General features: G+C 38.4%; 1 long non-coding RNA gene across 1 annotated transcript; it reads right to left on the bottom strand.

Moving 5' to 3' along the window:
• Nucleotides 1-625: 625 nt before the first annotated feature.
• LOC113257721 (uncharacterized) lies at nucleotides 626-22,189 on the bottom strand. The gene is made up of 5 exons (XR_008961601.1): nucleotides 21,821-22,189; nucleotides 19,953-20,866; nucleotides 6,078-6,341; nucleotides 5,615-5,689; nucleotides 626-1,269 (listed from the first exon to the last, which is right to left on the bottom strand). It is a non-coding gene; the product is annotated as an uncharacterized LOC113257721 (long non-coding RNA).
• Between the last annotated feature and the right edge of the window lie 2,686 nt (nucleotides 22,190-24,875).

Below are 24,875 nucleotides of genomic sequence, written 5' to 3' on the forward strand. Positions count from 1 at the left end.
AACACCTATTATGTATCGGGCACGTGCCAGGTACTTTATTTATGCTATTTATGCTATTTCATTTAGTCCTCACACTTACCCCCAAGGAATCGGCTTTTTTATCCATGAGTGATATATAGAAAAGTTAGGATTCACCCATCCATTCATTCCTTCATTCATTCAACAAATATTTATTGCGCAATATAGCCATGTTCTAGGTGTCACGCTGGATGCTGGAGATACAATGACAAATGAGACACAGTGCTTGCCTTCACAGAGCCCACAGTTTAATGGAGATGATGGATATTGCATAAATATTCAGAAGCCTGATGAGCATTACAGAAGGGGTAGCAGGAGCTTAAGCAGGTGTAGAGAAGAGATGATTCACTCAACTATTCAACACACGATTATCGGAAGCCCACAAGAAGCACTAATTTTGAAGTTTACTGAAAATGTTTATCTTGCTCTTCTGGGAATGTTCTATATCCGTGTTAATACATAGACATGTAACTATTGAATTCCATGTAACTAAGGGACTGAATTTTTTATTTTATCTAATTTTAATTAATTTAAAATTTAATTCTAATAGTGATACAGGGTTGGTAGCTACCATATTTGACAGCATAGAATTCCCATGGCCCTGAGAGTATTCTGAAACTTGTCCCCTCTACCATTGCCTTTGGAGAGATTTGGTATGAATCAGTCTAGGAAGCTCCAGGAATTTGTTTCTGCTGTAGTTATACTGAGACTCTCTCCAATTTACAGGAGCCTTATATTTCTGGGGTGGCTCCAAGGAAGATATAAAGTAGCTTTAAGAAACCAGCTCCAATATACACTCCAACTAGACTCAACCCCGAATAGATCTGGATGGGTTCTTATAACAAAGTATTTTACTGAGGTTAGTCAATCTAGAAATATTCCAGCATTGGATCATTTCAAGCAAGTGCAGAGTCCCAGGTTACCTTGCGACCCATCAGATATGGTGGGTTCCAAGCTCTGCTTTAGTCCCAATTAGAGGAAGAGATGAAAAGGCTGATTGATTTCTGGTTATCTCAGTGACATAACAGGGAAGAGGATTCAAGTCTTCCCCAAGGTCAGAGCAGTAATTGTAGGAAACGTCACATACGTGTACAAAAAGGTAAACACGGGCGCATACATACTCACAGGCAGGCACATACACACACTTGCCTTTGGGTGCTGGTGTCTCTGTCGGAGCTGGTGATATATTCCAGACATGGCTATTGCGTCGAGAGTTCTAATCAAGAACTCAAGCAGAAGGGTGGTTTAAGCCTGAATAGAAACGGAACAGAAAATGCTTTAGATCCTTTTGCCAAAGCACCTAACTTATTATCTGAACTTGTTTTAGGTTAAAAAGATGCTGTCTATCAAGCAATAAATAAAATCAGTCCTGCCAGATACTTAATAAAATTTACTACATCTCTGCTGACTTAAGCTCCCACATTTGATCAGTCTTTGGCTTCAGAGACATATTCTCTTAGCTCCAGACTACTTCTTAGAATAGCATACAGTCAGATATACTTCATATTGCCTCTTGGATGGAAAGAGCTATTTGTCTGTCTCTACCAGATGCCATCTTCTCAGCCAGCCACTTGACCTCACACCACCCTCCCCCCCACCAACTATGAGACGAGGCACCATGCTTCTGACATTACTGCACTTTATTATTCATCGGGCCGTGACTGACAGACTCCTGCCTCCAGGCTCGCCGTGCAATCTGGCAGCCACATCAGGAAGCAACAGGAATCAGAGTCACAATTATCTCTTGCTTTATTCTTACAGAAAGGAAAGGAGTCAGACCATTAAAAATATGATACATTGTATTTTAGTATGCTTGCTAGTTGCCAATTATCTTCTCAGAAACTGGTCTTATGTAAGCACTATTCCGCAGTAAATTAGCTTGGTGCATGACTGACCTCAGATCACTTCATGAGATAGTAGCAATAAAAGCTTCCATTTATTGAAAGCCAATAATGTGCTAAGATATTTATTACACACGTTCATCACCATATTCAGTTTTTACAACAACCCATAAAATAGGAACAATTATTCCACTTTTTCAGGTGAAGAAACACAATATCCATGAGGCAACACAACTCGTGTAAGATCACACAGTTTGAAAGTCACAAACCCATCAACTCCTGTCTAACCCCGTGCTCTTCCATTTCACCAGCCTCCTTTCCTGTGAGTAAGGTCCTTGGGAGGAGGGAGGTAGAAATGAAAGGGACAGACGAGAGGGGAAGGATGCCAAGTTATCTCATTTCTTTAAGTTAGTAGAAAGTCATAAAATGGCTGTCTTTCAATATATGTCCCTTACCTTTGCCTAGCACAATAAGGTATTTATTGAATGAGACACATTTTTAAAAATCTGTTCTCAAATGTTCATCTGAAATATATTTTTGGGCATGTATTATATGCAAGCATTGTGATAAGTACTAGAATACTGGGGAAAACAAGAAAGGAAATGTCCTAGCCTTTGAGTGCTTATATTCTGGTCGAGAAATCAGAAAAACTAAGCAGACCAATGAACAATATAATTCCAGATGGTGCTGAAAGATGTGAAGAAAGTAGAACAGAGTGATGTGATCTGAGGCCCTGGAGTGACTTTGAGGGGCAGGAGTGCTAATTGAGGTGGAGTGTTCAGGGATTGCTCGCCAGGGAGATGGCCTTTGAGGTAAAATCTGAATGCCAAAAAAAAAAAAGCATCAAGATGTATGCAAATCTTGATGTGTCGAGGACAGTATGCTCCTGCAGGGACATTCTACTGCAGGGACAGTGGGGGAGGGGTGGAATCAAGATGCTGCCTGGAGTTTGGTTTTACCCACTGGGTAGGACACTGGCCATCACAGAGACTGGAAAACTTGGAGGAAGCAAATGGTGTGAGGGAAGAACAAGCTCTATTTAATTTATAAAAATTACTGTAACGCTTACTTTTACCAGGTAGACTGAAAAAAGATCTTAACTCTGGTGATTTTATATGAAGATTTTATACATTTAGTGAATCCATCAGATATTTCCACTTGAAACAAAAAAACACAAGAAATGTTTATAATTACTCTTTTATAATTAGCTCTATTTTGAAGTTTGCCAAAAGGTACAAACTTCCAGTTACAAATAAATAAGTCATTGAGATGTAATGTCCACCATTGTGTCTTTAGTTAATAATACTGTATTGAATACTTAAAAGTTGCTAAGAGGGACACCTAAGTGGCTCAGTCCATTTAGCATCTGAGCCTTTGGCTCAGGTCATGATCCCAGGGTTCTGGGATCAAGTCCTGCATTGGGCGCCCTGCTTGGTGGGGAGTCTGCTTCTTCCTCTGCCTGCCACTCCCCCTGCTTGTGCTTGCTCTCTCCTCCCCCCTCTCTCTCTTTCTCCTTCTCTGACAAATAAATAAATAAAATATTTTTTAAAAAAATAAAAATTGCTAAGAAGGAAAATTTTAAAAGTCTTTATCACAGGAAAAAGAATTTGTAACTATGTAAAGTGACAGATGTTAACTAGATTTATTGTGGTGATCTTTCGCAATATATACAAATATCAAATCATTATGTAGTACACTTGAAACTAATAAATTGTTACACGTCGATTATAAATCAATTAAAAGATTAGTTCTACTTTACCAATTTTAATAAAAATTGGAAATCTTTGGAAATGTCATTTTCACTTTTCAGACTCTCTAGAGTATTTTTTAACTAGTCAATAGTATTCCTGAACATGGTTTGTTTGTTTTTTTTTTAAGATTCCTTTGCTTATTTATTTGAGAGACAGCGTGGCTCACTTGCGCCAGTGACAAGAGGAGGTGGGGGTGGGGAGGGATAGCAGGAGGGAGAGAATCCCAAGCAGACTCCCCACTGAGCACTGAGCCCAACGCGGGGCTCAATCTCAGGACCCTAAGATCATGACCTGACCCAAAATCAGGAGTTGGACACTTAACCGACTAAACCACCCAGGCACCCCTGTGAACATGTTTTTAAAAGTAAGTTTGTGTTCAATCAAAATTCAGTTTTTTTGTTGGATCCACTCAAAAAGGTACATAAAGGTTCATAAGAAAATTCTTTTTTTCATGCGCCTATATTTCTTAGACTCAAAGAAGATTATGAATTAGTAAAATCTTTCATTTAAAAATACAATGACTTATAAAGTCAGTTCTGGAAGACACAATATCATACCTACATCATTACAATGTAATAATTACACCATAGATAGCAAGAAAGAGAATCGTCTATCCTCTGTGGGGAAAGAAGTCAAATCTCTTAACCCAGTCTTGGAAGACAATGTTTCCTTAGCAGCCAAATGTTGTGGTTGTGGGAAAGGCATTCTGGGCCAACACAGACACAAAAGCTTAAATTTGGGGGGAACACAAGCTGCCACATAATTTAACCTTCTCCAGGAATATGGACCTTAAAAGAAAAAGAAATCATTTGAAAGCCTTGGGATCTACTTTCTTAAAGTTTTGTTGAGTTTTATCAAAGCTCCTTTTCTTTCCTATATTTAAAACTACTTCAGAACATCAGAAATGATAGCAGAATTTTAAAGGTAGATTGACTATTTAGTCATTACTTATTCCTTTAAAACTATTCCAAAGATATTATTTGATAATTATAAACTTAATTATCTACATATTTGGAGAGATATTCATTTGTTTGTCAGCGTTCTGATAGTTTTATAGACAGAACAGATGACAATTGGCTGAAGATTTTATTTTTTTACTTTTTTAAAAGATTTTATGTATTTATTTGAGAGCACCCGGGGGCAGGGTTGGTGAGGGCAAAAGGAGCAGCAGACTCCCCACCGAGCAGGGAGCCCAGAACCCTGACATCAAGACCTGAGCCAAAGGCAGAAACTTACCCAGCTGAGCCACCCAGGCACCCCTGAAATTTTTAATTAAGTATTTTAGATTTATGCAATACTATCCTCTCTAATTATATCATTTTTTAATATAAATGCCTTGTCATTGTAATTTTTCATGTACTTGGGGATTCTGCAAGTGAAAAGACATTCAAATGCAAACTTAATTTGAATATAAAGTATATCTTAACTAGTTTTCTGATCTAATGATTCAATCTCCCTAAGTTACTAAGAATACTGATTCTATTTAAGGATAATTATAAAACCTAAATAATTTAAAGCCTGTATGACTTGGTCAATTTCTGCTGGCTAGTAATTATAAAAATTAAAAGTATGTATTTGCTAATGATAGTGGTCTAGATAAATTCTCGTTTTCCTTCTGTACTTAGATTTAGCTGGTAGCCATTGTTTATAGAGTTTGATGATTTCTCGTTATTCTAATTGTGAAAGCAGTAGAGTATGCAAATTAGCAGAAAAATCTCCTGACAAACGATGCAAATGAAACATCAGGTGAGTGGATATATTCTTTCGTGTCATTAATCAGTTGATTAAACTATCCTAAAATGCAAACTGACAGGGCTGACCCCACCTTTCAAGGCTCCAAAGAATCATTTATGTTGCCAATCATGTCACCAAGACAAGAAACGCATGTGCTGCGTGTTTCCTTTGAAAAGCCTGGAGGCTTTTCCTTACCCTGGCGAAGACCCCATACTATAGCTTATCTATAATAGTATTTATAATAATAGCATTAGAATCCCAAAGCAAAACCTGGGGTCAGTGAGCTGCTCCACACGGACACGACAGTAGATGAGTTTTCCAGACAACACTTCGGAGGAAGAAGACCTGTAGGAAAAGAAAGGGAAGGATTTCAAGCATTGTTTATTTTCTTTTTTAACTTGGCTTTTCTACACTCCTTCTTCTAAGACGCCATTTGTACATACAAATCACTTTAGTTTATTTTTAAAACCCACACAGAGAGATATTGTTTTGTTGTGGTTGCATCCTAGTCAGTAGAAGCCCAAAGCCTCCCATCGTGAGAGGAAATGAAGCCTGGCTGAGTCTTTTAAGAGGCCTCGGTATACATGTGGCTCCTTTCATCTCAGGCTTGTAATTGCTGTGATTCAGCCCCAAGCCTATTTCCAAAGGTAGCCTACTGAGAAAATGCTCAGTATCTAACCCAAGATACATTAAAGAAGTTTGGTTCCACAAATGAAGCAAAGATTGAATTTACCTTAACAAGCAAAAGGACAAAGTCACTTTCCTCTTCATCTGAAGCTGTCCGTTGTCCCAGTAAAACTGTATTGCTGAAATCATCCCCCTACTTGGAAAACCAAGGCACTTTGATAAAACACAACATCAAGACAGATCAGATCCCAGAGCTTCCAAACGAATTTTTTTGAAGGTGCCCGTACCTGGAAGAGCTTGCGTTGTAGCTTCCGTTCTCTCAGGAGTGGCTATTGGCCCACAATGCCTGTTCCACAGTCCTCGCACTTGCCTGAGAAGGAAATGCTTTTTTTCCAACACTGGACTAAGAGTATCCTCAAATCTGGTTCCCTTCTCCCAAAGGGTAGAGGGTTGCCTTCCTTCTCACTACCGTTGCAGCAAGAGATTGCTAGGGTGTGTTACGGTTTTGCAACCTGGCCTCCAGATGAGTCGAGGCTGTCAATTCCCTGAGGGTTGGGTCATTCTCGTGCCCTTTGCATCCTTGGCACATAGCACGTGCCAGACCCGAACAGAAATGTCATGAACCGAGGAAGCATGATCTGACCATGTGTTGAAATTTAGACGCAGAAAACTGGATCCCTCCAATGCTGATTCTAATCTCTTTGGGTGGTGATCCATTCTCTGCCACTATCAAGTGTCTCCCCTGAATGGGGGCATTTAACCACTTCAGAACTGCAGACGTTCCTCAGAAACAGAAGAGGAAACTAACGGTTAAAGAAATTGAACTGAAGAAGGAGGGAACGATATTATTAAACAAAAAAGAGTAAAATCTTTTTTTCCCCCTGAGATTTTATTTATTTGTTTTTGAGAGAGAGAGAGAAAGCACGAGTAGAAGGCAGAGGCACAGGGAGAGGGAGAAGCAGGCTCCCCACTGAGCAGGGAGCCCCATGCGGGGCTTGATCCCAGGACCCCGGCACCATGATGTGAGCCGAAGATAGACGTCCAACAGACTGAGCCACCCAGGAGTCCCTAATATAAAATATCTTTATAAACTATCAGCTCTTATACTGTCATTTTTAGAATATCTGACAAGGCTAGCAGATTTCCCCACCTTCCTTTATTTCTTTTTGGGCACTGCACTTGCAGATTGCCTAGAAAACAACATTTTGGGTTATTTGGGAGAGATTATTCCAACCTTCTTTGTAGAAATATATTTTAAGAATCTATGTGGGACATTGCTATCCTTGTACCATGGTCTCTCTAATGCCTATACTTGCCTATAATTAAACATATTTAACAACTGGAAATAAAAATTTAATATAGAAGCAATTGCTAAATCAAAAATATTTGAAATCCTTCTTATTTTTGGAATAAACCAAGGTACAGATAACAGAGAATTGCTGACTAAGTGATATGAGTCATTGTGCCCATAGATCATCAAAGCATTCTAATAATTCCAAGCATTCGTTGAATTTTAGGAATTACTGGCGTGCTCTTTTGTTTGATGTCCTTGTTACTAGTTCGAGGATGCTTCTCTCTGAACTACAACTGGACACAGGAAGCCTGATCTCTCCCCATGAAATTGGTAGTATTAGTTTCCTACTGGTACTGCGGTGCTGCTGGTGAGAGGCTGAGTGCTCTGAGACTATATCCAGACACCTGACCCAGCCAGCGTCACTCACTCGTCTGCCCTGTTACGTGCCTTGCCGCCCTCATCAACTCTGGGCCACTCCAGAGCAGGGGATGAATGACGTAGATGTTTCTGTCATTGGCCATCTCAGTCCATTCTGCAGCTGCTGAGTCGCCCTCACCTGCAGGCACTAAACACCTGGGCTCAGGATCCTAAATCATCTACCATCTGGTACAGAAGCCCTTATTTCACCGCTCGTGTGGCCAGCGTGTTTGCAGAGGTGCTTGGCAGCTGAACGGCAGCACTGACCAGAAGGCTCTGGTCTTCATAGGTAACTAAATGATGAAAGTCTGATTTTCTTAAATTAGCCAAGTAATCATCTAGAGCCTGCCTGATAATTTCTAGAAACTTGGCTTTGACACCCATGAACATCAAATGAAAAGGTGAAATAGACAACTGCTTACACTGTCCAATTTCCATGAATCAAATAAGGAGTGCTTAGTACAAAGCAAGAAATAGCTATAGTTTATCTCATTTAATCCTTCTATCATCTCTGTTTTGAGATATTATTATGATCATTTTGTAGGTGGGAAAACTGAAGCACAGAAAAGTTGGCAAAATTGCCCAAGGAACAGTACTCTGGAAGAGGAAAGGCAGAATTAAAATCCTCATGACATGTCTTCAGAGTCTGTGCTTTTAACCACTGGGCTCTACTGTCTTCCTAGTAAGTCAAGTCATTCTCTCTAAACGACCAGCTGTGTACAGTGAAATGCACAGCACTGTGGTCTGAGTTCTGCTCTCATCACTTACAGGCTGAAACTTTAGCAGAGCTATATTGCATCACTGTAAACTTCCATTTTCTCACCTCTAAACTGGAAAGCATAAAACTTTCTTTGAAACAGTTCTTATGAGAGTTAGACACAATAATACATAATGTAATTCTGTTGTACCTGGAACATGAGACGTCTTTGATGGATATCTGTTCTGTGGTCTAAATACAATGCCTCTCAGCGCTGTGAAAGCAATTGGCCAGATCTGGTTCCTTGACATAATCATAATGACAACCATTCTCTAACTACTACGTACTCAAGCTTCATAATGCGGCAGGCACTGGTCTTAATCTTTCACTCACATTGATTCATTTGATCTTAATTACCTTCAATATGCATGAGATGTTGTTATTATTATTATCATCCCCATTGTACAGGTGAGGAAATAGGAGCAAGAAAATGAAGAAACTTGCCCCAGGTCACCCACAGAGAGTGAGTGCTAGGGCCTGGATTTTCACACAGACAGTCTGGCTCCAGAGTCTGTGCCCTTAGCCATTCTGTTCATTCTTAGCATTTACTAGGGTTTCAATAAATATTTGTAGAAAGAATGTATAATTCCAGAAATTGCACGATTATTATTTCTCTCGTTAGCTTTATGCCTTCCAATCCTTAAGTAATATGAATTCTAATGGTAGACTGTTATAATTTTTTGACTCAAACTCATGAATTTGTTTATGGATCCCATAAGGATAACAAACTTTGATAGAAGAGAGAGAAAATTACAAACAACAACAAATATGACTATTAGAGACCCATTTAAGAATCTGTATTAAGACATGAGATCCCAAACTTGGGTTCCAAATTTTCAGCAAATGGGTAAAATAAAGCACAAATCAGAAAATAATTGAATTGCCCTCCATCTTTTGGTCTGGATTGTCTCAGGAATGAATCAAATTATTATAAATAATTCTTAAAGTCTTCATTGTTCAAGTTAGCCACCTGAAAACTGTTAGATACAAATACTAATAAACCTAGTTCTTCCTAAATATAAAAACCCACTGTTTACCATGGTTCTTCAATCTCTGTTGGTGCTTTTGAGGACTTACACAAAAAAGTGTAAGTCCAAAAAAAACTCCTAAATATCTTCAATGATTTTTAAGAGATAAAGCTTCCCTGGGTAGATCTATTTTCTCCGTCTTATTGATATTATCAGTGAAATCATTCCATGCATTGAATTTGCCACTAAATTTCCTCACATTTACTGTGTTGGGAAACCATAACCTGACAAATGGGAATTGATTTTAACTATATTATACTTTATGGTGGTAAGAATTCCTTTTAGACCTGAGAGGTTGTCTAATTGACCAAAGTCACATAACTAGTACTTTCTGAGGCTAGAGTAATCTCAAGGCTATCTCAGCCTAACGCGGGAGGACTAAGTACTCCACATGTGTCTAAATGGCAGACTATCCAAAAAGCGTCTGTGGAAAAGGAAAGGATCTGAAGACTGTCAAACTTTAACAAACTAATAACCCAGAATGTCGGCACACATCAATTTTTGAAGCAAAACTTCTTCAGGAGAGATGTAGGCAACGCTCATTTCTTTAGGTCCAATTTTGAACTCTTGGGTGAAAAATAACCATTTTGGACTTGTTTGAGAATTAACAAATGAGAAATCAAGTACAACCTATTTTGAGCTTCAGACATGCTTTCAAGTGGAAAATTCAGAAGTCGTTTAGAAAGACAAACTACACACTGGTACGATCTCGGGTTCTGGAGTCAGACCATCCTAGAATAAGTCTTGCTTCTATCTTTATTGAATTTCCTCTTAGGTCTCCTCGTCTTTAGAGGACTGTTGTAAAAATGAAATCAAGTAACACAAGTAAAGTGCTGAATACAGTGCTTGGCTGAAAATTCTCCAACCCTCCCCAAACCTCCCATCTGCCAGCTGTTTGACATTGGGCAATCCACATACTTCTCTATGGCTCAGTTTCAATTCTTATGTAAAAATAGGAAATACAATACAAATTTTAAGGGTTTGTTATAAGAATTAGGAAACACAAAATTTCTGAGATTTAGAAGGGACTTAATAAGTGGTGATTGTGATTAGTATTAAGCAAGTCTCAATTTTGCAACACAGACTGTGCATGTAAATAGTGTGTCGTGTTTCAATTTTACTCTACAATTTTTAACAGAGCTCTCGCAAGGCTAAAATCCAGCAAGGAAAAGTGAACTTGTGCCTCTGCAATGTTGGTGTGTATTCGAATGAGGAAAATAGTTAAATAAATCCTGTTATTTTCGCTTAAATTGGTTCAGAAGCAGGCAGAGTACAGTCCTAGACTAGGAGCTGTTTTTGAAGGTCAGTCAGCCAAACGATTCCTTTAAAAGTATCTGCAAAAACTCCACATTATAGAAAAGGCACAACTTCCGCTTTTAGGTTCCGAGTTAGTCAAGCAGAATACTTTATAATTTGAAAAGTAATTTTCATTTCTGTGTGTTCTGGATGTTCCCTTTGATTCTTTTGACTTCCTTTTCTTGATTTTTGGCCCTTTGAACTATGGTCAGTGTTGAAATGATTCATGATTTTGTCCCAATAAGGGAGGACTTCTTGAAGTCTTTTTTGTCTTTTCCTGGTTTTACTCCTGCTCAACACAGTACTGTTTGGCAATGAGCACCACCTGAGCAGTAGAAACTATTTTTTTTTAAGGTTGCTATTTTGTTGAACACAATAGAAAAATAATAAAAATTTGACTTATAAAAATAAAAGTACTATCTATATTCTCCCCAAACTTAAGCCAACAAGACTTGCAAACTACAAGCTAATGTGGTTTCATTGTCAGGCCCTATGTAGACACAAGATGGCTACAGCATATCCAGATCCTTCATCTTCATCCCAGAAGAGCGATGCCCACGTACAAAGTCCTCAGATCCATTTGGATTGGGGCTTCGTTGAGTCATATGCTCATTCCTGAATCTGTGCTAGAAGGATGGCCTTTGGTTGATCGGTTTAGGCGAAGGTTATAATCCCTCCCTTAACTAGTCAATGGGGTCTATCAAACCACCTACTCAGAGAGGGGGAAAGAGTTGGATCCCTAAACCAAAATCAGGGGTGACTACCAGATGAGTCAACAACTAATGTCTACCATTAGACATTCATCGTATTTACAAAATCAGTCAAATTTCTCTCCCATGATGAGAAGGTTAGTTCCTGAGGGCAGGGTTCCCATCCCAGCCCCTGACGTGCAATAGGCATCAAAACAGTACATCTCTGAAAGCTTTATTCCCCTTCGGCTTCTTCTCAACACGTAGGCAAAGTGATCTTGTCAGGAGACAAATTAGATCTTGATGATCCTAGTGTCTTTCCAGTTCACGTCAAGTAAAAGCCAAACTGACTGCAAATGACCCAAAAGGCACCACACTCTTGTCTCCCCATTACTTCTCTGCCCTCATCTCCTATCTCTTTATCTGTGCTCTGCTCCAGCCAGTCTGGTGCCACCACTGCTCCTCCAAAATGACAGGTCAGCTTCCAGTGTCCCTCTGCCTGGATCGTTCTTCCCTCAAATAGGCATGAGGCTCACTCCTTCTCCTCAAATTCCCTTCAGTTAGCCTTTTCCTGGCCAGCCTAGCTTCTGTCTACTCCATAAACTCCCATTCCTTCTTCCCTGCTGCATTTTTCTCCATAGCCTTTATCACCACCTGAAACACCTACGTTATTTATTATTTGTGTTGTTGTTCCACCACCAGAATGTAAGTGCCATGAGGTCAGCGGTTTCAGAGGTTGTACTTCATGACTCTATCATTGAGCAAATATCCACTGAATGAATGGATGATGTTCCACTTCTTTCATTCATTCCCCCAGGCCTTAGTGTGGGAAACGTCCCCTAGCACTCCATGCCCTGGGAAGAGTGAGGCACTCCTATCCTGTACTTCAATAGCATTCTCTCCATCAGTCTGGTCTCTACAACATGGATGCTCTTACCATCACTCACTTGTATTTCCCTAATGCCCAGCACAGAGGACATGCTCAGTAGATATGTAAATAAAGTTGCCAGAAGAACGAATGTTTTGAGTGTGGCATTAACAGTGAATACTCAGAACGATTTCAGGAAATCTTATATCATACCGAGCTGTGAGTGATCCCAGAGAGAACAGTAAATTCACAGGGAAGCAAATTTTATCACGTGACTATCTGGGCTATCGTCCCACTCATGGGAAGTTAGGTAGATGCCCCGATGCGACTATTCTAAATCAAACCAAAGACTCAAACTTTTTCTAGCCATTCATGTTTTCTATTTTTCCTTCAATGCCCTTGCCCCAACACACACACACACACACACACACACACACACACACACACACACACACATACAACCTGAGACAGTTTATCATCCAATACGGCATATTACAGCAATACATTCATTAACATGAGTATAGTGACAGGAACGATAAAACTTCTAAGTCTCTGTTGTTTTCACAAAGTATTCTGAGGAGTGGAATAAGAGGTAGAAGTCTGATCTAACATGAGAGAGAATGGGAGGGAAGAAGGAAAGGCCCAGAGGTGATACAGCTATGTAGACACCCACTTTGGCGCAGTAAACCAGGCTGGCCTCCAGCATGACTCAGTTTGAAGCCCCCTCAGAAGACTTGGCTAACGTTACTTCCTGGCCCAGTCAGACTTGGCTCAAGAGCTGGAACAGGCCAAAACCTGCTTAAGAGCCCATTAGCAGGTCCAACAGGAACTGGGGGCAGGGAAAGAGGAAATAGGGCAAGAACTGAAACCTTCTGTTAAAACAATATTAATTCCCCATAAATGTCATCTTTTATCAACAGAGCTCACATTGAAGACTTGTGAAAGGTCTGAAGTTCAACAAAGGATTTTTTTGTGTGCTGGACATTCTTCTATACCCAATATACCCAATATAAAACCCAGAATAATGTTAAGTTTCTAACAATTATAAACTTGAAAATCTTAGAACATCAAAAGTTCCCAAAAAACAGGGTCCAAAATAATCTGACACAATTATTCTAGTCCAGCAACACTACATGTAAGTAGTCTGAAGATATCTTGTTCGGACATTTGACTACATTTTCAGAGAAACAAATACATCTATAAATGTCCAATGAATTGGGACAGAAGCCAGTTACATATGGAACTGCACTGAGAAACAAAGGTAGGTCGCTCAGAACATCAGCTTCCAATACTGTTTTTAAGACCTTCTAAGTAAATACTGACTTTTTAAAAATTGCCGTGCTATCTACCTAGAGTATTGGGAAACTTTTTGATTTTCTTGGATGATCATACTATTACTATATGTCAAAAAAGACATCCTGGGATTGTGAAGATAATTCACTGAATCCTCGTGACAGCTCTCTAATATTAACCTTATCCCCACGTATACAGCTGAGCAAACAGAGGCACAGGCAGTGTAGGTAGCCGTCCTCATACAGCAAGCAAACTGTAGAGCCAGGACTGAAGGCCCACACCGCCTGGTTCCTAAGATCAGCAGGTCAGCCGTCTCACTGGCCATCTTCTCAGTGAATAACAGCCATTTTTAGTCACCACTGAATCCTTCTAGCGTGTCTTACATTGAAAGCCAAAGATGCTGTTTAGGCATTCGATGTGTATCCTCCACCCTTGAAAGAAGCTGAATCTCCGTAAGTTACTGCCTTCCTGGAAGCATGTTGGGCCATCTGTATGTCCTTCCCAAATTCCCATTCTGTGACCATGTGCTTCTTTTTGGTGGTTCTTGGCCTTGGCTCTTATTCAGATGTCACACTATTACATTTGCTCTATTTGGCTCTTGTATCTTCCTCTCATATCAGGAAAATGACTTTGCTTCACACGTCTAATGTGACTTATCTCTCAGGATAGGCTTAGGACCTGCTTCTCTCTGTTCTGCAGCTGGGATTAAACAATCTGGAGGCCTAGCATCGATTAGAATATTGACAGTTCCATAAACATTTATACAATATGCTACAGTGTCTTACAGACACATTTTCCCCCGTGGGCCGTGACCAAGAGTATTTATGTCTAGGAACATTCCAAATGAAGATTTTATAACAGGTTCTCAAAATGTCTGAACTTATCCTTAAGCTCTTTTCAAATCTTCTGAAAAAGTGGGAATTCTGTGCGAGGCATCTGCAACACACAATTTAACTCTCCTTTGGCTATTTAAGTTTAGTTGAATTGCAGGCTGGAGATTTATGCAGATGCCACAGTCCTACAACCTTCTAAACCAGTCAGTGGCTTACTGCGGCAGATTAAACAGTCACCATGTCAGCTTTATGTCCCAGCTATGATTTTATGAGCAGCGGTGCCCAGAGTTACAAAAAGGGAGCCCAGATATCTCACTCACTGGTCTCTGGCCAGACTCAGCTAAAACTTAACAGACAATTATGATTTTGATTTTGGAATTAATTCAACAAACATCTGTTAAACGTAAATTATACACAAAGTGGTGTGGTAGGTTGTGGAGATATAAAAACAAACAATAATAATAACAATAGTAATGGTTACTATTTTTACTTCTATGCTAAGCTCCGTGCTGAGCACTAAAAATTTATTTATTGCATTTGCTCCTCATAACATTATAATTATATTATGATGAGCCTAAGTCTCAGTAAAATAACTTATCCAAAGTCACACAGCTACTACGTGAAGGAGCTGGATTCGAATTCTGACTTCAGTCTGAATCCAGGTTTCTCACTTTGACCACTCCACGTACACACACATTTATAGACTAGAGATGAAACAGATGTGCATATAAATAATTTTGTTTATTTAGTACTGTTTCTGCTTGTCCTTGGCCCGCGAATTTAAAAATCCCTCTCTGGGGGCACCTGGGTGGCTCAGTCCGTTCAGCGGCCTGCTCTTGGTTTTGGCTCAGATCATGACGTCAGAGCTGTGACATTGAGCCCTGCATGGGGCTCCGCACTCAGCGCAGAGTCCTTTTGAAGATTCTCTCCCTCTGCCCCTCCCCCCCAACTCATGCCTGCGCTCTCTCACTCTCTCACTCTCTTTCTCTTTCGCACGTGTGCTCGCTACCTCTCAAATAAATAAATAAATTCCAAAAATAATAAAAATAAATGAAAAATAAAAACCCCTTTCTGGTAGACACTCTTAACCTCCCTCGGTGTGGGTGGGGCTAGAGGGCTGTGCTCCACAACGTTCAGAGTTCGGCCAAGCTAGTGGGGTAGCTCCACACTGAGCAGTAGGGGAGCCATTGCTCCCAGGTTATTATTAGGCAGCAGAACCGATAGAAGGATCTTATCCATGACTATGTGACCTTGGATCTTTTATTATGACTCGTGTTGACTAAGGCCGCAGAGCGAAGGAAACAACAGCTGTTTGTTGTTCGCTTAGCACTGCAGATGCGACTCCCCCTCCCACCAGTGTGTTACCCTCGGAGCTTCGCCCTGGACTGTCATCATCCTGATTGAAAAAGGTTTCCCTAAGGGGCAGGTGGCTATGGACTACTGGGCAATTCTGTCCATCACTGGTAATGTTTTTATTTCTTTTCCGTGATTGGAGCTGTTGACTAGAGAGTTAAAGCCTAGAATCGTGGCCAGATACTAAAGAGCCTTGCAGGCCCTGTTGAAGAGTTTAGGATTTATATTTTATATCATTTTATTCCAAATGCTTGACACCCTAACATGGTTTCTTCCCAAGGGCTAGCCATAAATTTATATTAACATTTGATTAAGTCTCTCTCTCCAAACCTAAGTCAGATTTCTCAGAGTCCCTTTTTGATTAGGTCCCAACCTTAGGCCCTGTCCTTGGCCGACTTAGGCCAGTCTTAGCAAGAATCCTACTGGGTCAGTTTAATGATATCTTACCACTCCAGCTTCCCTTCAGCAAGAATCCTGACCTGTCAGGTGACCCAACACCCCCTTACCTTTGGTACTCCCTCTTAGTAATTTTCCATCCACTATCCCTCACCCTGTACTTTGGTTATAAATTTCTACTTATCCTTGTCATATTCAGAGTTAAACCCAATCTCTCTTCCCTGGTGCAAAACTCCCTTGACAAAAATATTTCCTACCATCTTTAGCAAGTATCACAAAAAAATTTTCATTAACACTTTTTAATGCCTTTCTTCTGTTTCATTAAAAATATCTTTTGGAATCAACCACTTTTTGTGAATTTTTGATTAATTGTGACAGCTGTGCCATGTGTTTCTGCAGAATTTTTAACTTCATACCATTACCTTTCCAAATGTTCACAGAACCAAAAGAAATTGATTTTTAAAAATACGGACTCAGTAGAATTATATCTAGTAAAGCTGCTTGGAATATTTTATAAATAATGGTCTGAAACCTGTCAAGTCCCAGAATTAAGCTCGCAAATAAACTCATAATGATTGGCAGTATTCTTTGATAAAGAAGTAATACTCAGCAGTGTAAAAAAAAAAATTGCTCAAAGTCAAGTAAAAGAGCTGAGCTTCTTTAATTTGGAAAAGAAACATTAGGCCTCTAATCAACTTGTAGACTTACACCATTTTTCCTAAACATGACGTTGTTGTTAAAATAATTTTAAAATCTTTTTAATCTAAGAAATTTCACATAATAAAGTTGTTGTTTTGAAAACTGTATTTCAATCCAGAAAGTGAGACTTATTATAATCATACCAAAAAATAATATTTCCTTTCACTAGAATAGATTTTCATGTTTTCTTCTTTCTTTCTGAAAATAATGTTGGTAGGTTAGGTGATAACCAGATGGACCAAACCCAGAGAATGGAGAAGACCAGTTCAATTGTTAACATTCCACTTTCCTGCCTTAATCTCCCTAATCTGATTGTTCAGATCACTCATACCAGGGTCCTAAGCTGCATTAAAATTACTACCTGGGGGGCATTTCTAACTACTAATGAGATAAACAGGATGTGTTGGTTGTAATTCTAAAGGGCTTACATAACTCAGCTAGGGCCTCTGGCAGTTAGCTTCCCAAACTGTTTTTAGACTTCAAGATCTTCTTCCTCCTCTTCTTTTTCTTTAAGAACTTCAAGCATAGGAGCAGACTCATTCCATACGAACTCTACCTATGCAGGTGTGAGGTTGACAGACACCTCTTGCGAGGATATTATTTTATGGTTGATTCTTTTACTATAGGGAGCTGTGAGTAGACTTTCTCCAGGTAAGTAGAGGATGAAGAAGAAAAATTCCAAAAGATTTTGTTGTGTAAGTTCCTGAAACTGTGATTTGATTTTCTCTAATTATGAAAAAAATCAAGCACCATACATATATAATAACCACCCATGTACCCACAACTGAAATTTATCAAATGTTGGCATTTTTGCCTTAATTTTTAAAAATCTTTTTTAAATAAAGTATTTCATATTATTGAAGCTTACAGTGTACCCTTTCCTCAGTACCCTTTACTTTCTTTCCTTCCCAGATGTAACCACTATCTTAAATTTGTAGCTGATTATGCCCATAAATATTTTATACTTTCATCACAAATGATATATTCATTAACAATATGTTGTATCTTTTGTACATTTTAAAAAATTCTATTCTGCATATATATATTCTTTGTATACTTCAAATAATATGCCATATATATAATTTCGGTTGGTATGTTTTTAATGTTCCATATTGTTTTATACCCATTTTCCCCTGCTGATGGACATTTAGATAGTTTCCAACTTTTTCCCATTATAATAATTTGATTTAGGTAGTTTCCAACTTTTTCCTATTATAATAATTCGACTTCAATGCTTTCAAGTTGAACACAAACAATTTCACAGAATGTCAACGTCAAACATAGCCGTTCCATGGTAGTGATGGATCAGAACACAAACTAGCTGTGCTTACCATGTAATCATGCCTGAATATAGACAAAAACATGAACACTGTTCAACAAAAATGACCAAACATCCCTCTTTAGCTAATATGACTGACAGCTTCTTCTTTACCAATTATAGCTTTAGACTCATTCTAGACTTCTCTCCTTCTAAATAAAATTTAATAAAATACGTGATCATTGATTTATCCCACTCCCGCACAATTCAGAGCAAAGCCACACTTCTTAAGCCCTCTCCCAAACCACCTAACTCAAGGCTGCATCCACAAGTTCTTTCTAGCCTCTCTTCCTTGAGCACCTCCTGGTTCCAAAGTGAGCATCATCCTTCATGCAACAAGTAAGAAACCCAAATTGTTCAACCGTAGGCATGTTCCTCATGGCCTGTGGCTGGACAGCAAGGACACTAATGAGGCTGAACATCTTTTCACACTTATATTGGTCAGAATAACCATCAGAAGTGTGAGCTGATTTTGTCTCCAAGATAATCAGAGAAGCCAAAGCTCTCTAGGGTCTTCTTTTGTTTCGTTTTTGTTTGTTTGTTTGTTTGTTTTCTGAATTGTCTCTTTACGCCCTTTGACCATTTTTCTATTGCCTTATTTTTTGTTTTGTTATATATATATTTATTTATTTTAAAGATTTTATTTATTTATGTGACAGAGAGACAGCCAGCGAGAGAGGGAACACAGCAGGGGGAGTGGGAGAGGAAGAAGCCGGCTCCCAGCGGAGGAGCCTGACGTGGGGCTCGATCCCGGAACTCCAGGATCACGCCCTGAGCCGAAGGCAGAAGCTTAACGACTGCGCTACCCAGGCGCCCCTTGTTATGTATTTATTGTCCTTTATATTTTCTAGGTATAAAACCTTCACCGATTGTACTGAAATGTGTATTTTTATATAGTCATCCTTATTGATGTTTTTAATGTTGTATGATCCTTGTGACCCAATAAATTCTTCCTTATATAAAGGTTATGAATATATTCTATTTCTCTTCTATTTCTAATACTGAAGTTTTGCTTTTTTTTTGCAGTTTCACTACTAATCTCCTGCAATTTATATTTGTGTAGGGTGAAAGGTAATAATATGATTTCATTTTTTCCCAATCTGAATAACAAACTATTCTTTTCTCTTCTCTTTCTTTTCCTTTCTTTCTTTCTTTCTTTCTTTCTTTCTTTCTTTCTTTCTTTCTTTCTTCTTTCTTTCTTTCTTTCTTTCTTTCTTTCTTCTTTCTTTCTAGGCTCTACAGCAAGCGTGGAGCCCAATGCTGGGCCTGAATTCACGACCCTGAAATCAAGAGCTGAGCTTGTGTCAAGAGTCAGATGATTAACCAACTGAGCCTCCCAGGTGCCCTGAATGACAAACTATTCTGGTAAAATACATTGGATAATCTTTCCTTTCTCCATCCCTGCACCTGATATTTATCAAGTTTCTAAAGATGTGTGAATCTGGTTCTTGATTCTGTCCTGCCCTATCATTTAGTCCGTTAATATACTTTAATTTACACTGTTTTCATCATCATTGTGCCCTATTCTTTTCCATCAAAACACCTATAATTCGTAATTAAATGTTTATATGTAATATCTAACTTCTTCGTTAGACATTAAGTTCCACGTAGTAGACTGTTTTGCACAGTGCCCGACACACAGTAGAGACTCAATATAGATTTGTTGAATGAATAGATAAATGAGTAGAAGAATAAATTAATATTAGAATAGAGCCATAATATGAAGTCAAATGCTCTGACCTTTATCGGCCTGTGGCCTCCTGCATGTCCAGTTCTCAACTCTTCTAATTTGGGCAGATTATTGGCGTTCTACAGATGTCTTCTCAATTTATTTTTTGTTTTTGCTGTTCCTCAGAAAGAAGAGTTCCAAGTTTGATCTTTTTGTTTCATTTTTATTTCATCCCACCTGTATTTTATCAAACAGAGATACTTAAATTTTCACGCAGATGAAGATTTTCTTATTGTTTCTTTCATGCTTTTCAAAGTTTTCCCCAGTGTTTGCAACAACTTTTTTCTTTATTTCATAATAATAACCTCAATACTAATATAATGAGTACTATGGGCCAGGGTCTTCTCTATATATACTGCAAATATATGAGTTCATCTAATCCTCACAAATATACCACGAGGTATATGCTCTTATTATAGCTGTTTAAAGAGGAGGGAAGTAAGGCACAGAGAACTGCAGCGGCTTGCCTAAGGTAACGCAGCTACTGCATGGTTCAAACAGGATGTGAACCCGGGCAGTCTGGATTGGGGGAAGGACAGAATTTAAAGTCTGTGTTTGTAACTTAGTTTATAGAGACAGTGCTGATTCTGTACTTTGAAATGTATTTCTAATCATATTACTTTTGTAAAGGTTATTTATTGATGACATAAGAGGGGTATTCAGGGGGTGGGTCTTGCTTCATTCCTGGAAACTGCGGAGCTGGCCTCTCCAAGCCTACACAGTTACAGCTTCAAATCCTAAAGGAAGAAAGATCCTCCCTCTTTCAGAATCTCTATATTAAACAGTATCTCACATACACCTGCATAGGTATACATTACCTTCTCTTCTCTTCTCTTCTCTTCTCTGAATTACCTGTTTTTTCTGGACTCAGATGTTCTTGAGTGTTCAACTGACAAGCTGCCTTTTGCATTGCATGAGATGGGAGCTGGCAGGTGAAATCAGGAGAGGAGTCAGCAACCACCACTCATCCTCCTAACTTGCCCTCCCCTGCATAGTTTTTCATCTCTTTTAGAGGATTTTTTTAGCCTGCTCTTAAGGTCTTTGTGCACAGTAGAGTTGGGGTTGGAGTTTGTAGAGTTAGTTTGTATTTAATAACATCTTGTTTTCCAACAAATGTTAGTGAGGATGCGGAGAAAGGGGAACCCTCTTACACTGTTGGCGGGAATGCAAGCTGGTGCAGCCACTCTGGAAAACAGTATCTTGAGGTTCCTCAAGAAGTGAAAAATAGAGCTGCCCTATGACCCAGCAATTACACCTCTAGGTATTTATCCCAAAGATACAGATACAGTGAAAAGAAGGGGCACATGCACCCCAATGTTTATAGCAGCAATGTCCACAATAGCCAAACTGTGGAAAGAGCCAAGATGTCCATCGACAGATGAATAAAGAAGTTGTGGTGTATACACACACACACACACACACACACACACATACATACAATGGAATATTACTCAGCCATCAGAAAAGATGAATATTTACCATTTACATCGACGTGGATGGAACTGGAGGGTATTATGCTGAGCAAAATAAGTCAGTCAGAGAAAGACAATTTTCAAATGGGTTCACTCATATGTGAAATATAAGAAACAGTGCAGAGGATAATAGGGGAAGGGAGGGAAAACTGAATGGGAAGTCATCAGAGAGGGAGACAAACCATGAAAGATTCCTAACTGTAGGAAACAAACTGAGGGTTTCTGGAGGGGAACTGGGTGGGGGATGGGGTAACTGGGTGATGGGTATTAAGAAGGGCACGTGATGTGATGAGCACTGGGTGTTATACGCAACTGATAATTTATTGAACATAACATCTGAAACTAATGATGTACTATAAGGTGGCTAATCGAATTTAAATTAAAAAAAAAAGAAAAATAAGTAATACCTTGTTTTGAAGCATACAGTCCCTTAATCAATTTGCAGCCTTCTCTTTGCTCCCATCACCGTCCCAAACAGAAATAGTGGAGGTTCGATCAGGAAGAGTGAGTTCCCACTGGTTTGTGTTTCAGAAAGTTTTAAATCTCACGCCTATCTTTCAGTTGGGATTCCTCATCATCTCTGGGCCATTAATATCTCTGTGCTGCTATAGACTTATTTTCTTTGGTGCATCTTTACTGTACTTTAATGAAATAGAGAGGTACGGTAAATTAAATACATGGGCTTCGTTTGCCGTCTTCAGCTGGTGATCAGAACAGAAGTTAACTTATAAATCCTTGAGAAAGATTTCGAATTTCCTTATATGTGTCATTTGACTTTTACAAGTATAGAAGAATTAATTTATACATGGATACCCTAAACAAAATAGAGCCATCTACTATAACATAACTAGAAGAATGCCAAAGATCACAAAGTAGGTAATATTTTGCAGGACCTTTCGTGACTTCCCACTTGCTTCTAATACATTCTGCCACTTGGTTTCATCCGCTCATTTTATTTTGGAATTAATTCTCCAGGGTAGTGTGAGTTCTTTTTTTTCCAGAAAGGTTGAAACAAGGAATAAAACATTTTTCTAAAAATATACTAAGATAGCAATGTATATTTTTAAAAATCTGTCCACAGCCTTTAACATAGCTAGTTCAATCTATCAACCTCAAGACAAATATAGGAAATTATTTTTAACAACTTTTTCTTACTGATTATAAAGGTAGTTTATGTTCATTATAGAAAATTGTGGAACACATACGCGCATAATGAATGAAATAAGAATGAAAATGTCTCCCAATCCTATCATTAGAATGAAGAATTTCTTGAATCTCTGCTTGACCTGTGACTTCTCGAAGTGTTTAATAATGATACCAAGAAATGTATCAAACATTTTGCTCATCTGGTCTTACCAATGATCAGTCAGTAAGTTACTTTCTCACAATCATACAGAAAGCTGTCCTAATGAAGACTTTAGAATTACTTTTCTTTTTCAAAGGCAAAAGTTAGACTCTTAAAAAATTTGACAAATTATAATTTTTTTAAACATTCTATCTCTCTCTATCAAAATAGGGATTCTTCAGCCATTTGGTACGGACTCTAAAAGTCAGGATTCCAAACCTGGTTTGTCTGTATTTTTCCTCTTTTTGTTTGTGCAAGTAAGAGTTGAAAAATGCATGTGGGTTTTGAAACTCCTGCTGCGCCAGCCACGATTTCCCATAAAAGGGGGAACCTTTATTTGTGTATATGAAGTCCTGGACAGCAGTACTTGGTCAGACGTGAGACAGATGTATGTGTGTACAGCTGTTTGTGTTTAAGGACCGAATACAGACATAAATAAGGTTAGATATCCTTGGTTTGATGCTAGAATATTTTCATACACCATATTCAAAGGAATATCTGTCATAACTGAAAACAAGGGGAAATTTATCAGAAACAGAGCACAGACCCTTTCCCCAGAGCCAGGATAAACAAAACCAATATGGGCCTATCAAGCTATGGTCTTGTAAAATAAACTTCATTGTACAAAAGAAAACTACCTTATTTATTCATAAAAATATCGTCAGATATTAAAGTCAGATAGTACTCTCTTCTATGAAATTAAAGAGTAGAGCTAGATTTTTCTGGCTTGTCTGTCAGTATCAGAATTGCCATTATGTTTAAAGCTAATAACTCTAGAAAAGAATGCTTCATGAGAGAGTTACCATTACTGTTTTTGCCAGTAAGCTTCCTTTCCTAAGACAGACTAGCAACCTTTTTCTTTTCTATGAAAAAAAAGAAAGTTTATTTTGAAACAAAACTCTCACTTCTATGGTATATTTCAATGTAAAATGATTCCCAGAAAGGTGTTTTTCTCTGCATGATACAAAAAGCACAGAATAAAAATGACAAATCTGAGACCTAAGGTCACAGAGATTTTTAGAGAGTCTCAGAATTTGTTTTACAGTTATGATGACCCAGAAATTTGAGGAGTGCCTCAGGAAAAAAAAAGGGGGGGGGCTAATGGGGAATTCTGCTAATTGCTTTATTTATTTAAATTCTAACTCTTTAGCCTAATCTAATTAAGAAAAATCGTTCGCATTACATCCTAGCTGGATAAAATAATTTGTAAAGCAAAATGCATTCAAATGAATTTTTCTAGTGGGTGGTCTAAATAATACTCATTTTCACACTATATCTGCCAGGGTTTTCACATCTCAAACCCTCCTTTCCCTCTCCCCAGGTTTTCCCTCCAGAAAAATCCCATTAAGACTTCAGAGCAGGCCTTCAAAGTAACTGCACACTTTGTTTAGAAGGTACTCTTGTTTTGATGAAAATCCTAAAACAATTCCTTTAAAGGGTTTGTTTAAAAGAATCCAAGACACAGAGATATCCATAAGACTGAAATGCTATACTTTATTTACATAAGTTTGGACTTTGAAGAAGTGTTTTGTTTTGTTTTCTTGTCAACCCAATAAATCATATTGAGAATCATGGGTGACTTACAATGTTCAAGACCCAAAGAAGACAACTTAGTCTGTCCTTTTAACCTCACTCTGGTAACTTGGCCATTATTAGTTTAAGTCATATGATGAAAACAGAGGACTAAAAAATAGAATTTGCTGTTGCAATCTTTGCCTGGATAATTAAGGTAGTCCACACTGTGTCTAAAAGTGGATACTTGCTAAACTTTTATAGGCCTTCAAAAATTGTAAAATCTCTTTGATACATATCTACATCATTTGTGGAACATAATTTTTATAAGTACATACTTTGTGTCATTATATATACAGAAAAATATAACAGGAAAACAATGAAAAGGGAACAAAATTATGGAGCAATGAAAAGTGCTCCCCCCCATAAACTTGAAATTAATACATGAAGCAGTGTTAGAAAGAAATTTATACTATAAAATAAGATATGCTTTTTATGGCCATAGATAAATGGTAGCATCATAATTTGGAGGGGGAAAGGTTACCCTAAAAATTTAAATATTTCCAAGAGGAAGCTTTTAAATTATATTTTGTATGAACTTTTTT

The sequence above is a fragment of the Ursus arctos genome, unplaced genomic scaffold (assembly GCF_023065955.2).
Source record: "Ursus arctos isolate Adak ecotype North America unplaced genomic scaffold, UrsArc2.0 scaffold_26, whole genome shotgun sequence".
NCBI lineage: Eukaryota > Metazoa > Chordata > Mammalia > Carnivora > Ursidae > Ursus > Ursus arctos.